The sequence below is a fragment of the Cupressus sempervirens genome, chromosome 8 (genome assembly GCF_028749045.1).
Source record: "Cupressus sempervirens isolate cs-2001-9-10 chromosome 8, ASM2874904v1, whole genome shotgun sequence".
NCBI lineage: Eukaryota > Viridiplantae > Streptophyta > Pinopsida > Cupressales > Cupressaceae > Cupressus > Cupressus sempervirens.
The window spans coordinates 111,955,873-111,972,408 of NC_143125.1; positions in this window are offsets into that span (position 1 = coordinate 111,955,873).

Genomic DNA, 16,536 nt, shown 5'->3' on the forward strand with positions numbered 1-16,536 from the left:
AATGCATGATAGACTTGTTAGAAAATATTTGTATTTTCTTACAAAAAAAAATTTTAAAAACATCAACATAAAATTTCAAAAGTTAACCACTTGTCACAATGTGGGAAAGATAAAGTTGTAATTAATGCATTCATATGCATGATAGAATTGTTAGAAAATATTTGTATTTTTGTTGGAAAAAATTGAATGAATGAAAAATGTGATTTAGAAAATAATGAAAAATTAGAAAAAGATATAAATATTTGAATTTTCTTTTAATTTTTGAAATCATTGGTCAATTAAATTGAAAAATTGAATTGAATGAACTAATAATATGAGTTAACTTTAGTTGATTTCATTTTTAAAATAAGGTGTACTTTGTTAATGAATTTTTTTTTTTTTTTCACCATGTAGTATTTAGAGTAAATGAAAATAAAGCAATATAGAGTTTGAAAAAAAGGGTCTCGTAAGACCAAATCAAATGAACTAATCATGATTGAAAGAAATGTTCAAATAATAAATTAATAATAAACTTTATAAATATTTGATTAATCAAAAATCTAGTATAGTGATTGGTCCATAGATTATAAAGTAATTTAGTAATAGTTGAAAGTGAATACAATAGTACTAGCTTACTACAATAAAATAATTTTGGCTAAAAAATTTATGTTTGAATTTTATATCAATTGATAAGAATTATATCAAACAAGGACAATATAATTATACCGATGGAAACGTAATTTTTGTATAAGAAATATGAACTATAGTAACAAATGTTGCAATGTGACATTCATAAGTTATAATATTTTGTTTTAATAAGAGGTGTGAATAAAGTATGTACAATAATATATAACAATAGGAGGGGAATGAGTACAAAGTATTATGCAATACACAGTAATATTAAGAAAATAATTCACTTTGAACTTGATATAATGGATATGAAATATGAATGTTCCATTGTTGTTTCAATGCCACTTATCTATGTTACAACCTCCATTTAAACAAGTGTCACGTAGTGGCTTGTATTATAGTAGTTTAATTAAGTAGAGTAGTAATGATTAAAAATATAAAGAAACAAGTGCCACATAATGGCCAGTACTTGCGTAAATAGTATTTGAATTAATAGATTGTAATATATAGCTAAACTATTAACATAATAAGTAAAAAATATATTAAAATAATTAATTAAAAGGACTAATTAAAAGTTGAATTTATTAGAAGGATAATTATAATGATTTAATATTAGACTAAGAAAATTTTAAAAATAGATTAAAGGATTATTTATTATAATGGGAGATTAATTACACAAAAAAATCAATGTATGTCCTGGTCTTTAATTTTGCAATTAATTTTTAAACATGTAATATATTTAATAATATTATTAGTTTTAGTATATGTTTGCTATCAAAATAATATAGTTTCTTAATCCATCTTCTAAAATCGTGTCGAAGAAAATGAATTAAGGACCTAGCTCGAGAATAAGACAAAATAGAATCAACCAATCAAATTGGTGAAAAATAATTTTTACAATTTATAAATTCATTATAAAAAAATTAAAACAGATCGAAAAAATTATCTTTGTATTTTTTTAAAGCATTTCATATAGATATTTAAAAAATAAATATTTTAAATATAAGAATAATATCATTGTTTTAATATGTTAGTGTATCATTAAACACTTTATAATTTATCTATACTCTTTATAGCATAGTTGTATGTTAGTGTATTGATATTTTGCTTAATGTTATTTAAATTAAAAATTTATTAAATGTGTTTTATCTTCTAATGTTTATCTCTCCATGCATCCAAAAATATGGCATTAGAATATGGAATGAAAATCCATGTATCATCCATCTCACAAAGAGTACCTTTTGAGAGAAGAGTGGTGAGACTCAATCCTCACTAGGACTCTTAGTACAAGTTTCTCACGAGTCACCCTAGAGCAAGTGAGACAGCTTGACCATCCACTAATTTGTATGGGAGGTGGCAAGGACTTTGTCAAAAAGAGGCAAGTGTCCCTAGGAATAATCATGCGAGGTTAAGTGTCCTTATGACTCATCCCTTTGATGACAACTGATCCTCTTTGATCCCATAAGAATAGAACTTGTGTGTGATGACAAATAGGGATAATTATTAATTAACTAAAATTAATTATTGGTGCAAGTTTGACGTGTCATGTGACTTGGACAAGGGATGTGGACTAGGAAACTTAGTTACATCATGAGTGTGTAACTAAGTGATTAATAAAATCACTTAATAGGACTAGTTTAGTATACTTAGGATAGTGTGATATAACCTAGGTGAATTAACTTTTAATAAATTCAATAATTTACTATAGTTAATATAAGAATGATATTAATTAAATATTAAAATATTTAATTAATCGATTTGACAATTTTTAAGTGATACATGTCACCCCTCTTTGAAATAATGTGTTTGTCACATTAATTCAAAGAAAATAACATTGTTACCATGTTGGCCTTGCCCCAAGACTTTGGATAATGTAGAATGGCGGGATGCCCCCTCAAGAGATCGACCAAAGGGTTCTTTTTATAAATTAAATGAGAAAATGTTAATAAATCTCATGATAAGAAGACATGGAAAAAAATTAGAATAATGGATAAAAGCAATAAACCATTGGCCAAAATATTACATCCCCGAGAATGTAGGGTTCCATGAGTTATACGTATGGAAGGAATAGGGGAAATGATTTATCACTTACACACTTGGAGATTGGTAATTGTTTATTGGAGGGAAAGTATAGATAGCATATGTCATTCATAATTTCTAATCACCAATTCCAGATCGTCAGGTGATACCAGAGGTCGATCGATTACGAAAAGTCAATAGGTTATCAATCCCCCTTCATGATTTTATAGATTTAGCATGAATTTTAGTTATATTTGTGATAGATTGATAGATTTTTTATATTATTTGTAGATAATTTGTAGGAAATTTATAAATTTGAAAATGTGTACATAGATGTGCAGTTTTGGTGGATAGATTCTCAACAAGAATACACCAATGCATAGATTTTTAGACAAATGTGCAACACTTGGAACTTTGATTTTTTTTGTGCTTTTGTAAATTAAATACACACATCTATTATATATGTGTTTGTATTTAGGGATCATGCACATGTATTAAACATTTCAGCGCATTTATGAAAAGTGTGTTCTAGTGGAGTGACTGATGCATTCAGTTATGACTATGTTGTCATTGATGTCAAAGTAGAGAAGAAATGGTGACCAGTATGGAGCTATGACCGGTGAAGAACATTTAACTTATTTGTGTGACTTTAGTTTACGAGGGTGATCATAGAAAAGAAATGCCAAGCCCAATCGAGGTGATAATGCAGAGCAACCGCTTAGATGGAGTCATGCTAAGTAAAGGAGGATGATAAGTCTACAAGGAAGACATAACAAATGGTAGCCATAAAAGAGGAATTAGCTAAGTCAACAGGAGGAAGCATGTAGAAGGATACCCATGACTGTCATGTTACGAAGGAGGTAGAAGTGCATTCATCATTTCATTTAATGGCGATAAGTATTGTCACATTATGGAACAATTGAAAAAAATCAAATTCAAATTTTTTCCAACGATGCAAGCAATCAAAGTCACATAGTATCTGCGACTTCTATTTGACAAGCTACATATGATAAGAGGGGAACATACTAGTGATAGGAGGATAAGCTAGGAATAGGCTTGAGAATTCAAATTTTGAATTTGCATATTAGGGTTTTGAATCAAAATGAGCACTATAAAAGAGAATGATGCTTCAAGAGATAAGGTTATGTTGTAGATCAATTAGAAAGAGATCTAAGAGGGCCAAGCTAAGTGTAATCTTGAAGTAAGAAGGGGTGGCAGTGAGAAAGAAGCTGGTATGTTGAAGAGAAGCCAGTGAGCCCAAACAATAGAAGTGAGAAAGTGTGCAAGAGAGAGTGATGCCAAGCATTTAAGTGATCATGTCTATAGTTGAAGAGACAAAGGAGGGAAGAGCATAGTTATAGATAGGTCCAAGGAGAAGTAAAGGGATCTTCTCAATTTAAGTGTAGTAGCTACTTTATTAGATCATTAATTTGTCATTTATCAACTCTGCAATAACAAATCTTGTCGAGGGTGGACCCTAATAAGTTATTCGTACTAAATCCCTTACTAGAGTGACAGATTAACTTGTGTTCTGAATTCCTTTAATCAAAATGCTCCTAATAGGGCAATACTTTCATGGGTCTTATTCAAATCCCTTAACTAGATAACACCTAATAATGTCTTTGTAATATTTTTACATAGATAGTCTCTTGATCGGACACACTTCATGAGGGTGCAAGCTTTGTAAGGATCAACTCACACACTGTTCTTTTTACCCTATTTGGGTTTCCACAAGTTAAACATTGGGTTATGCATTGCTATGTTTTCCTTCATTTTTTTTCCTAATCCTAACCGTTTAAGTTGTAGGTAGCACTAACCTTAAAACTAGTATGAAGTCAAACATAAGAAATAAGTTGAAATTACCTAGTGTATACTAATTCCCCCCCTCCCATCAATATATTGACCTATTAGTGGACCAACAATTGGTATTAGAGCCTAGGTCCTCTAAAGAAACGAGTTTAGCATCTTGAGGTAAAGATCGATATGTTGAAAAGAGAAGTACCCAAGTTTTCATAGGAAAACTACAATTCATGGCACAAAAAGATGAGGTTGCATCTAAGAAATCCCAGACAAGTATACTAGACTCATGTCGAGACATAATGTACACAGAACCTACTACTCAACTTACCCCTGACCATATAAAGGAGAAGGAAACTTACATATCTACAATGGATGATATAGACAACACACTTGAATACAAAGATGTAAGAGAACTATAAATGGCATATGGAATGTGGGAAAATATTTGAATCATCTATGGTGGTGGCAAGCATGTATAGAAGGCTAATGTTGAAATCCTAAGAGGAAAGTGTGATGACATGAGGATACAGGAAGAAAAAAACATTAAAACCTGTGAAAAATAGGTGAAAGATGTGATGCTAGTTGTCAGAGTAGCTGGAGGCACACTACATGAAGATGAATGTGTAAACAAGATACTAAGAACCTTCCTATCCAAGTATGGCATAAGGGTATCAACCTTTTAGGATCTGAGAATAATAAAGAAAATGGATGTATCTCTTGATGCATTGATAGGAAAGCTCATTGCACTTGAGCTAAGTAACTATGACAATGGTCAACCTAAGGTTGGAGTGACATTCAAAGCCTCAATCACACCTTTGAAACTTAAAGAGGAAGGGAGGAAGAAAGTACCTCCAAATACAGAAGAGAAATCAAGAGTCTCTATGCTAAATAAGTTGAACAAGAAGAATTGGAGACTTTGTTTGCAAAGACAATGGTATGAGGGAAGGGAAGTACAAAGGCAATCTTCCATAAAAATTCTTTAACTATAAGAAGGTAGGACACTATGTTGTAAGATGTCCATAGAATTTCAAGAAGGAGACTAACAAAGGATTGAAAAACTCCATAGGAAAAGAGAAGAAGTGATGCTACATTGTTGAGGAAGGTGTAACTGATGAAGAGTTAATTAGTGTTGGTTAGAGGATGAGGGTGAAATATCCTTTATCACAATCATAGAAGAAAGGGTGGAGAGAGCCTTGATAAAAAAACATCAGTATCCACAAGAATTGACAATGGTTGCTCTTACCGCATGTCTAGTGACAAGAGAAAATTCCATGACATGAAAGCCTATGATGGAGGAATAGTGAAGTTTGGCAATAACTCACCAAACATGGTGACAAGCAAGGGTATTGTAGCCCTAAATGAATCCACTAACTATAAAAATGTTTGCTAAGTAAAAGGTCTTAAATATAACCTGTTGAGTGTAGCTTAGCTATTAGACAAAGGTTATAGGTTTGAGTTTACAAAGGGTCTTGCAAATATTTGACAAGATAAGTAAACTTTTAGCTATGGGAAAAAAAGAAATGGTAATCTTTGTAGCCTCATTATTAATGAGAACAAATTATTGGTAGCTAAGAATGATAGCAATTGATTTTGGCATAGGAGATTATTTCACATAAAGTTTTAAAGCTTTTTTAATGTAGGAAAGAAAAAATGTGTAAGAGGTTTACCTCCTATTACTAAACCTGACAATGTGATGTGTAAAGATTGTTAATGAGCAGAGTTAGCTAGCTCTAGTTTTTCAAGAAAGTCATTTACCTCTAAACAAATTTTAGAGTTGGTTCATATTGACTTTTGCGGTCCTATGAGGACTAAGAGTATATTTTGACAACAAATACTTCATGTTGTTTATTGATGATTTTTCCATAATGATGTGGTTTATTTATTTGAAGGAAAATTCAAAAGCCTTCCACATGTTTAATGCCTACAATAAAAAGGTGGAAAGGGAGATCAGTAGAGAATTGAAGTGCTTGAGATTAGACCAAGGAGGTGAGTTTACCTTGCAAGATTTTGAGAGCTACTATCAGGATCACAAAATCAGAAGACAAATGTTAGCTAGTAGGAATAGAACAATCTTAGATTATGCTAGAACGTTGATGATTCAAAACAATATTACATGGATCTATTGGAGAGAAGTTGTGAGCATAACTATGTACACCTTGAATAGGGTACAAGTGAAGAATGGAATAAAGAAAATGCCTTATGAACTTTGGATTGGTTACTCACCTTCGGTGACTTACTTCAAGGTATTTGAAAGTAAGTATTATATCAAACAAGATGAATATCAAAGAAAGTTTGAGCCAAAGAGTGATGAGGGTATCTTTATAGGATACTCTACCAAAATCAAAGTGTACTAGTATATGAACCTCCAAAAAAACAAGATAGCAAAATCTACTAGTGTAAAGGTGGATGAGTTCTTTGAGAAGAATGAAGAGGCAAGAAAAAAGAAAAAGAATACTACAGATAATTTGGGTATTCCTATAAATGATTTAGTGGAAAGAGTATTGGTGGAAGCAATAGTTGTACAAGAAGTTGTACCAGCATAGGTAGAGGTAGCTTAGCCTGAAGAAACAAGAGTGGAAGCACTAGAAGAAGAACCAATGCTAGAAAAGTATGTAAGAAGACACTGCTCAGCTGATCAGATCATTGGAGATAACGATGTTGGAGTGATGACCAAGAGAAAGGCAAGAGAGACAATATGATCTCTCTCACACATAGAGCCCAAAGCCACAAGGGAAGAACTCAAGCACATAGATTAGAGAAAAGCCATGGCAGAAGCAATTAACCAAATGTAAAAAAATGATACATGGAACTTGGTGACCCATCCAGAAGACAAGAATTTTATTGGCACATAATGGGTGTTCAGAAACAAAATGAGCGAAGATGGAGAAGTTAGACAAAGTATGTCAAAGAGATTTTGAATACATTTAGTATGGAGGAAGTTAAACTAGTAGGCACCCCAATGGTGACCAATTGTAAATTATCAAAGGAAGACAAGATCCCAGAAGTGAATAAAATGGTTTTCCAATCTATGATTGGTAAACTGTAGTATGTTGTGCACAACAGACCGAATACTGCACAAGTAGTTGGTATAGTTTTCAGATTCTCGACCAACTCAAAAGAATCCCACCTGGTACCTATAAAAATGATCTTCATATATCTAAAGGGTACTAAAGAGTATGGCTTATGATATCCTTATAAGGGAAACTTTGAGCTCAATGGCTTTACTGATGTTGATTAGGCAAGGAACATAAATGATAGAAAGAGAACGATCGAGGATACATTCTTTCTTGGAGGAAGAGTGGTTACATGGGATAGAAAGAAGTTGAACTACATATAAAAGTCAATAGTAGAAGCAAAATATGAAGTTGCAAGAATTAACAACACTCAAGTTGTTTGGGTCAAATAATTACTTGAAGGAATTCAAGAGAAGATAGAGGAACTAGTGGTTATCAATTGTGATAACACAAGTGTAATCAACATATCAAAGAACCTAATCATGCACTCAAAGACAAAATACATATGAATAAATTATCATTTTATATTGTATCAAGAGCAGGAAAAAGAGATAAGGTTGGAATATGTACCAACCAAGGAGAAAGTAGTAGACATATTCATTAAACCTATCCAGAAGGATATCTCTAAGTATCTAAGAGGGAAGTTAGGGGTATTACCCCTATCGAACTTGAAGTGAAACAAGAAGGAAGACATCAATCCACGTTCCAAAATGCTAATATCACATGTCTAGATTGATGAGAAATGGGAACTAATCCAATGGGGAGTAGTCACAGAGTCAAGTTACATGCCTTTGGAATTATCATTTAAGGGGGAGAAGTTCCAAAACGGAGAATGAGAAGAAAAGCATAGGACAATTTGAGAAGAAAAGGGGGATAAGTCCCAAAGTAGAACTGAAAAGGAATGAAGTTGTGAAGAACCAAGTGAATCCACAAAAGGACTCAGAGCGATCAAAGGATATGGATGCATCATCTCAAGGGGAGATGTTGAGAAAAGATGAAAAGATAAAGGTAAAGAATGTTACAAGTAAGCCTAAGTGTTTAAAGTATTGAGGTGTTGTCATCAATTCAAAAGGGGGAGATTGTCGACATTCCTAACTTAGAGCCTAAGGAAAGATCGGTGGAGTGACTAGTGCATTCAATTATGATGATGTTGTCATTTATGTCAAGATAAACAAGAAATGATAATCAATATAGAGCTATGAGAAATGAAGAACATTGAACATATATGTGCGACTCTAGTTCACAAGGGTGATCAGAGAAAAGAAAGACCAAGCCCAATAGAGGCAATGACAAACAAAAACCACTTAGATGGAGTCATACTAAGTAAAGAAGAATGATAAGTCTGCAAGGAAGATAGAACTATCGGTAGCCATGAAAGAGGAATTATCCAAGTCAATCAGAGGAAGTGTGTAGAAGGATAGCCATGAAAACCACGTCATGAAGTTGGTAGAGGTGTACTCATCATTGTATTTAATGGTGATAGGTATTTTCACATTGTGGAATGGTTGACAGAGTTCAATGACATAAGCCATCAAGGTCATAGAACACCTATGACTTATATTTGTACACGCTACATTTTTACAAGAGAGACACATAATAGTGATAGGAAGACAAGTTAGAAATAGGCTTGAGAATTCAAATTTTGAATTTACAGATTAGGGTTTTTAAGAAAAATGAGTAAAGACTATAAACGAGAATGATGCTTCAAGAGATAAGGTTAGATTGAAGATGAATTAATGAGAGAGCCAAGCTAAGCATAATCTATAAGTACGAAGGACTAATACTGAGGAGCCATGAATAGTGTGAAGAAGCTAGTGTGTTGAGGAGAAGCCAATGAGCCTAAACAACACAAGTAAGAAAGTGTGCAAGAGCAAGCAGTGCTAAGCATGTAAGTGATTGTGTCTGAAGTTGCAGAGTGAAAGGAGGGAAGTGAAAAATTGTAGATAGGTCCAAGGAGAAGTAAAGGGATAAATACTCAAGCTAATAACAATAGCTACTTCATTAGATCATTCCTCTAGTGTTTATTAATTTCTAAAACAACAAATCCCATCGAGGGGGGACCCTAAAAGGTTCTTTGTACTAAATACCCTAACATGGTGACATATTAACTTGTGTAGTGAAGTCCTTTAATTAGGCTTCTCCTAACAAGACAATACTTTCACAAGTCTTATTCAAATCCCTTAGTTGGGCGACACTTAACAGTGTCTTTATAATCTTTTAACATAGATAAACTATTGATCGGGTGCACTTTAGGAGAGTGCAAGCTTTGTGAGGATCGACTCGCATACCATGGTTTTTATCCTTGTTGGGTTTTCAAGAGATAAATATTGTGTTATGTGTTGCTATGTTTAATTCATTTTATTTGATTAATCCTGATCAATTAAGTTGTAGCTAGCACTAACCTAAAAACTATGTGAAGTCGGGCATAAGATGAAAGTTGAAATTACCTAGTATATACTAATTCACTCCCCCCTCTCAGTATAGTGACTTGTTAGGGGACCAACAAAGTGTGTTTTACTCAATGGTTTATGCACATTTATAAAATTGCATAATAATTTAAGGTTATTACACAAACATTTAGGGATATTACGCAATTTAATTTTGATGATTTTAATGATGATTTGATAGGAAAACCTAAAACATATTGATATAGACTGCTCAATATTTTAATTGGACTATTTTTTGGTTAAAATTTAATTTGTCTAGATTAGGAAATATTGTCACAAAGTATGCTAGTTACATAAGGAGTCAAAGACAAATGATAGATTTTTCTAATAAAAATGTGATAATATTAGTTGTAGGATAAAGTGGTTAGAACATGAGTTGATTTCTTTCATCATAGGCTCCCTTAATTGATTGATTTGATAATAGGCTTCCTTGATTGATTTCTTATGCTTTTGATGATTGTAGGAGGTTATCACTTATATTTTGATGTTGAGGGAGAGGTATCTGTCAACCCAAAGTATAAGACCAACCCTCACCGAGAGTGACAAAATTCTAATTGCAAATTGTAGATTACATCATGTCCTATATTTTCTAGAGATAAGGGAAAATCTTGGTTTAATGAAATCACTTGCAAAGAGATGGAACTTTAAGACCAACACTTTCCATCTCCTGACTATGGAGATGACCTTGATATTGGAGGATATATATCACATTCTTTGTTTACTTATCATTGGAGAGATAGTCTGGTATGATCAACATGGAGGAATAACAAAGTTCAAAGATTTATTTAGACATGATGACTTGGATGAGATAGAGCTTAATCGGGAGGACAAGGTAGAGTTATATGAGAGACTTATATTCATGTTAGTGAGCATGATTCTTGGATACATATGACCATATAGAAGATCACATGGATCCCACGTTGGATAGAGAAGGACTATTTAGAGGATGATGGATGAGGGCACTCAATTTTCTTGGGGTTTATGTATGTTAGCACATCTCTACCATGATTTATATTAGGTTGTGTACCATGGAGGGGCATCCTTGTTAGCAAGAGTTACATTACTTCAAGTTTGGGTGTGGGAGAATTGATCGGTGACACCACTAATTACAATGAGATTTAGGGGTGTAGGGAATCTCTATGTTTATTTATATGCATCTATTCAATCCCAGTCTAAGCTAGGATACGTTGAGCATTGAAGGCATATATTGGACACAGTGGTATGGAGATCATATTTGGATTGTGAGTCTTGGGATTATGAAAGACAACTAAGATACTATTTCAAGAGTAGATGGATAATTGGGAGGACATTGCATATCCTAGAGAGACAATTAGTGAGTTGGGTTACAAGATAGTTTGGATGCAACAAAGGGATGCCCTAGGGAGTGACATGTTTTCCTTATACCCATCAAGAGAGAGAATATTGGGGGTCCATGGCCTTGTATGAGATTTCCTGACATGTATTCCTACACATGCCATTATGGGCATGGACCATGAGGAGGGATATAGTTGATCTCGATATGACAACCAAGTACAAGAGATAACTAAGAGAGTTATAATCTCCATATGATCTGCCACCAATAGAGAGAGCAGATAAGAGAGGATGTAGGAGGAAGCATAGAGGTAGAGGTGGTTAGGCACCACCTCCTAACAAAGGTGGAGGTATAGGTGATGGAGATAGGGACAATAATGGTGGTGACAGAGGAGATATGGGCGAGGATAGAAGAGGGTCAGGAGTAGAGGTGGAATTACTAGAGTAGATGTTTAGAGACTAACTCCCCATCCTCTAGTACAAAGACATGCAGAGAGATGTACCTACTAAGGTATATAGACCACCGAGATAAGTTGAGGAGGTGAGGATGGTCGGTGTGGAGGTAGATAAACTAGTGTACAAGGATCTAGTAGAGGGATTTTCTCAAGACATAGAGGTGGGATAAGATGATCCCTATATTCAAAGACGTGATTGGGAGGAGGAGTTGGAGGAGCGGTTTGATGTAGAGGGGATATTGGCAAAGCTCATTTTCATTCTAATACAAGAAGCTATGGTTTCACAATTGGAGCAGAGGATACAATAGTTAGAAACTAATTTGGAAGAGACAATTAGAGAGAGAGATACTAGGGAAGATTGAGACTCTATTATAGGAGTTGGAGAGCACACAGACCTTGGATCCACATGTAGCTAGTCTAAGACTAATGTTGAGAGTCAATAGGGATATTTCCTAGTGGAAGGATGTTAGAAATAGATAATACAAAGAGGGGGGGGGTGAATCAATATTCTACAAACTTTTGCCCAATAATGTTAAACAATAAATAAAACTATACACAAAGGGAACTCATAACACCATTATTTTTTAACTAGGGAAACCCTGGCTAAGGGAAACCTCTAGTGAGGATGGTACCCACAAAATGATCTACTAAAAAAAAGAATTGCATTAAGGATATTGACCTTGTTAGGAGTTTGTGAATTAAATATAATGTCTTAGTCCTTGTTAGAGGACTAGGACCTGTTAAAAGTCTCAAACTTGTTAGGAGTTGCTTCAACCCTGCTAGGAGTTGGTATTACAATTACAACTGTATGCAAGAAGAGCCCACTACCCTAACATGTAATTATACAATATAGTGCCTTATACAAAAGAGACATATACAAAAACCTCTTAATCGATGACTTTCATACTTTGCATAGTTTGATCTGACATCAGAATTTACATCATAGATCTCTTAGATAACTTTGCATGTCATAAAGATAGTTCACATATATAACATAAAAATTGAATATTCAAATACATCAGATATCACACACTTCACATTACTTCACATAAAGTAACTCTTTACTTATAACATTTATTTTCACAAAACTCTTCTAGAGTTGGCTTAATGTAAATACATGTTTCCCTAACTTAGGTAAACATCTAGGATGTTGTCCCTACAAACATAAGTAATTATTTCATGACCAAAATAATTCCTTAACAAGTTATACCTCTTTTCCTGCTATATTATGTTTTCTTGTGCTATCTATTTTTTCACTAGTGTTTAGCATATAACTATGTCTGTACTGACTTGTGAACTTAGGTACATCATCATTACACTCTAATATACCTTCACTTAATTTTGCATGTGCCAAATATCATTGTGGCTTAAATTAAACCAAAAACAATCTCTACGCTATCTCTAAAACTACCTAATACTTAGACAATTTTCTATCTCTAATTGCAAAACCTTCAGCAATATATATTGTCCTTACATCATAAAATATATGTTGCCATAAATGATAGTCATAGCTCACCTTATCTAGCCATATTTCCAACAATCTCCTCCTCTGGCATTGATGGCAACATATCGTAAAATTGGCTAAGTCCCAAAATGTTATACAAAACAATAATAAGCATTAAAATAAACTTCTCAAAACTTGGCCTTCAAAACTTCAAATTTTATTCATGTCTTGATAGATCATTACATATCATATTCCTTATCTCTCCTTTTATAATGGTTTCCTATATACATAGCCAAACTCTCCTTTACATATGTATATAATTTTCTTACCATATTCTTCTCCCCCTTTGACATCAATGACAAAGGTGTCAAAATCTATTTACATGTCAAAATTTGTGTCCCATACCTCTTCTCAAGTTGATAGGCAAGAAATGAAATCAACAAAGTTGATTGTAAGACTCTTCATATTCTTCTCCAATGAGTCCTTGACTCCTTCTGAAATGTTGAGGAGAGCGCACAAACCATATGATGCTATCTCTACTAAATTCAAATCTAAGTATACAAAACTATCAAAATATGTCTTCATTGACATACATTCTACCAACTAACACTCTAATGTGCTCAATATCATTGATAAGTGATCTCCTCTTGGTTATCCTTTATTTTCTATCTTCTAGTAAGCTTATCTCATCATAAGCCTTACTAACATGTGCTTTAATTGCTCTAATCTACACACCAGGTTTACTAAATTGACTATCCAATGTTGCCACTTCTATGCATTCAGCATTAATCTCTCTATCAATGTCTTTAGTGAAGCTTAAAGACATTGCACACTTTGCATATAGGGCTTTTCCTTCAAGCTCACACTTTCTTAATGACTTGATGCAAGCATCAATAGTCAATAAGTCATTCATTATGTTTTGACAAATAATGTCAAACATATGTGCATCATGGTTTGTTTAAGCTTGCACTACTGCAAGTTTTGATAACTTGTGAATTCAACATCAAATGCCTGAATCACAACTTTTTCTCTATCCCCATGGTTAGGATCAAGTGACTATTGTTATAACTCCCTACAACTTTTTAGTAACTTCCACTAGAGTCTTATGTAAACTCTTCACCTATTTATTCTTGTTGATTATGTTGCTTAGAGATGATATCAAGTTTGATTATCATCTAAACTTGTAAGAGAAACTAAGGTGAGAGATGTGTTGGGTGCACTTGACTTCTCATCCTTTTGTACCTTTATCTTCCTCTTTTCCTCATCCTCTTTCCTCTTTTCATTTTCTTTTCTTCTGATCTCTTCATTTTTCTTCTTATCCTCTCCTTCTTCCTTTTTCTTCTTTTTTTCTTCCTTCCTTTCCCTCTCTGCTTCTACTACCTTCTTCTTCTTTGCATCTTCTTCCTCCTTCCTCTTTTTATCTTTTTCTTCTTTTCTCTTCCTTTTTTCTTCTATCTTCTTCCTCTTCGTATCTTCTTCTTCCTTCTTCTCTACTCTTGTTGTTCTTTCATCATTTTCTCTTCTTTCTCTTTATTCTCTTCTTCTTCCTTCTATCTCTTTTCATCTTCTATTTTTTGTATCTTCTTTCTTTCTACTTCTCTCCTTTCATCTACATTCCTCTTCTTTTCTTTGGCTCAATTTTCCTCTTCTCTTCCTCCTCATCAGAATTGGAGTAGTCAATGATATTGCCAAAAATATTTGACCCAAGATCCTTGAAAGGATATTCTATGATGTTTACTAATATACTTGCAGTACCAATTTTCATTGTATCTACTCCAATGGAGATCTACAAAGATAGATCTGCCATATGTGTATCCTTAGCTTCCACTATTATTGTTGTTGGATTACTTTTTTCAACAAATACAAGGCTTTCTCCCCCTGACTTTGCACTTTCTTTCTTTGGTATAGAAGTCATATATCTAACTATGACTTTTTCTTTTTCTCTATTAACTTCTCCATAATTTCCTCCCATCAAGAGAATGTGTCTTCTCTTATTTCACAACAAGGGCTCAATTACCTTCAATATCTCTTGCAAGTCTTCCTCATTATTAACTTCACAAAGTTTCTTCACCATTTTTTCTCTTATTTTCTTATCTTCTCCAATGACTCTTCTTCTTTTATTAATCAATCTATTGTACAAGTCTTCTGGAATGTGTCTTTGAACATCTTCAAAGCTCTTATTCTTAAGAATCATATTTCTTACAACTACATTTTATAAATGGATTCTATCCATATTATTGTACAAGCTATAAGACTTATTCAAATACATGAAATTATTATCATTAATAATTTTCATGTTAAAGTTCTCTACCTTTGGCATCCAAAGCTTCTTTCATGTTGTTGTCTTTGCTTCTTTAACTACATATTTAGTAGGTCTATCTTCTTCATGAGATTCATCTGATACAACCATTTGTAGTGTCTTCCTCCTCTTTTCGAGGCCAATAGATAACTACTTGGTCCTTTTCTTACTAGGTGACTCAACTTCTTGCTTCACCTTGGTTAGTCTCTTTGACTTTCTCTTAGTTGGAGGAGTAAATGATTTTCCTTCAACAATCTATATATCCACTTCATCAATTTTCTTCAAGGGTTGTACAACAATGGGTTATACTTGAGAAACTGTGACATAAGGAGCAATAAGTATCTGTGAAGTAGATCCTTCTACTATCACTCCCTCTAAAGGTGTTGCAATGGCAATAGGAGTAGCTATCAATAGCTCAGTCTGTCTGCTAGCCTTCATTTCCAAGGCTATACCCTTAATCTCATTTTATTCTTGCCTTGTCATTTATGAATCCTTAAGAATTGATTCTATCTTCTTCTCAACATTTTTCTTGATCTCTTTGTTGTAGAGCTTGCTCTCTACTTCTTTGATCTTTTTAGCAGAAATACCCCATCTAAGAGTATCCTTGTCTACCTTAGACTTGAGTATGATCTTTGCATACCCTTCAATGATTTCTTGACTCAATTCATAACCCATGGGGTCTATGAACTTGACTCCAGGTAAAACTACCTCCATGCAAGTCACACATGTTTCAACCATGAAACATATGTCCTCCTTGTACTTTGCTACAAGTGAGGGTGGAATTCTATACCTCTGCTTCATTGCAAATTGAAATTATTTCATCGTCCTATTAATATCTTCCACAACCTTTTCCTCTAATCGTCTTTTGAGATGGTGTGTCACCAAGCTCATGGTGCACTAATTCCTGTTATCCCATTCCCTATCTATAATACGAGGGAATTGCCTCATTACTAGAAAGAATAAGTGGATCAATAATGATTCAAACCTAAATACTGCACTTCTAGTCTTCTTAAGTTTCACAACATTATCCAGTAATTGGTGTCTCAATATGTCACACATATTCACCTTCTCATATTCAAATTTCATCATATAACCTACATGTAGAAAACTAGTAGGTAAAGAGTTCAATCTCAAACTA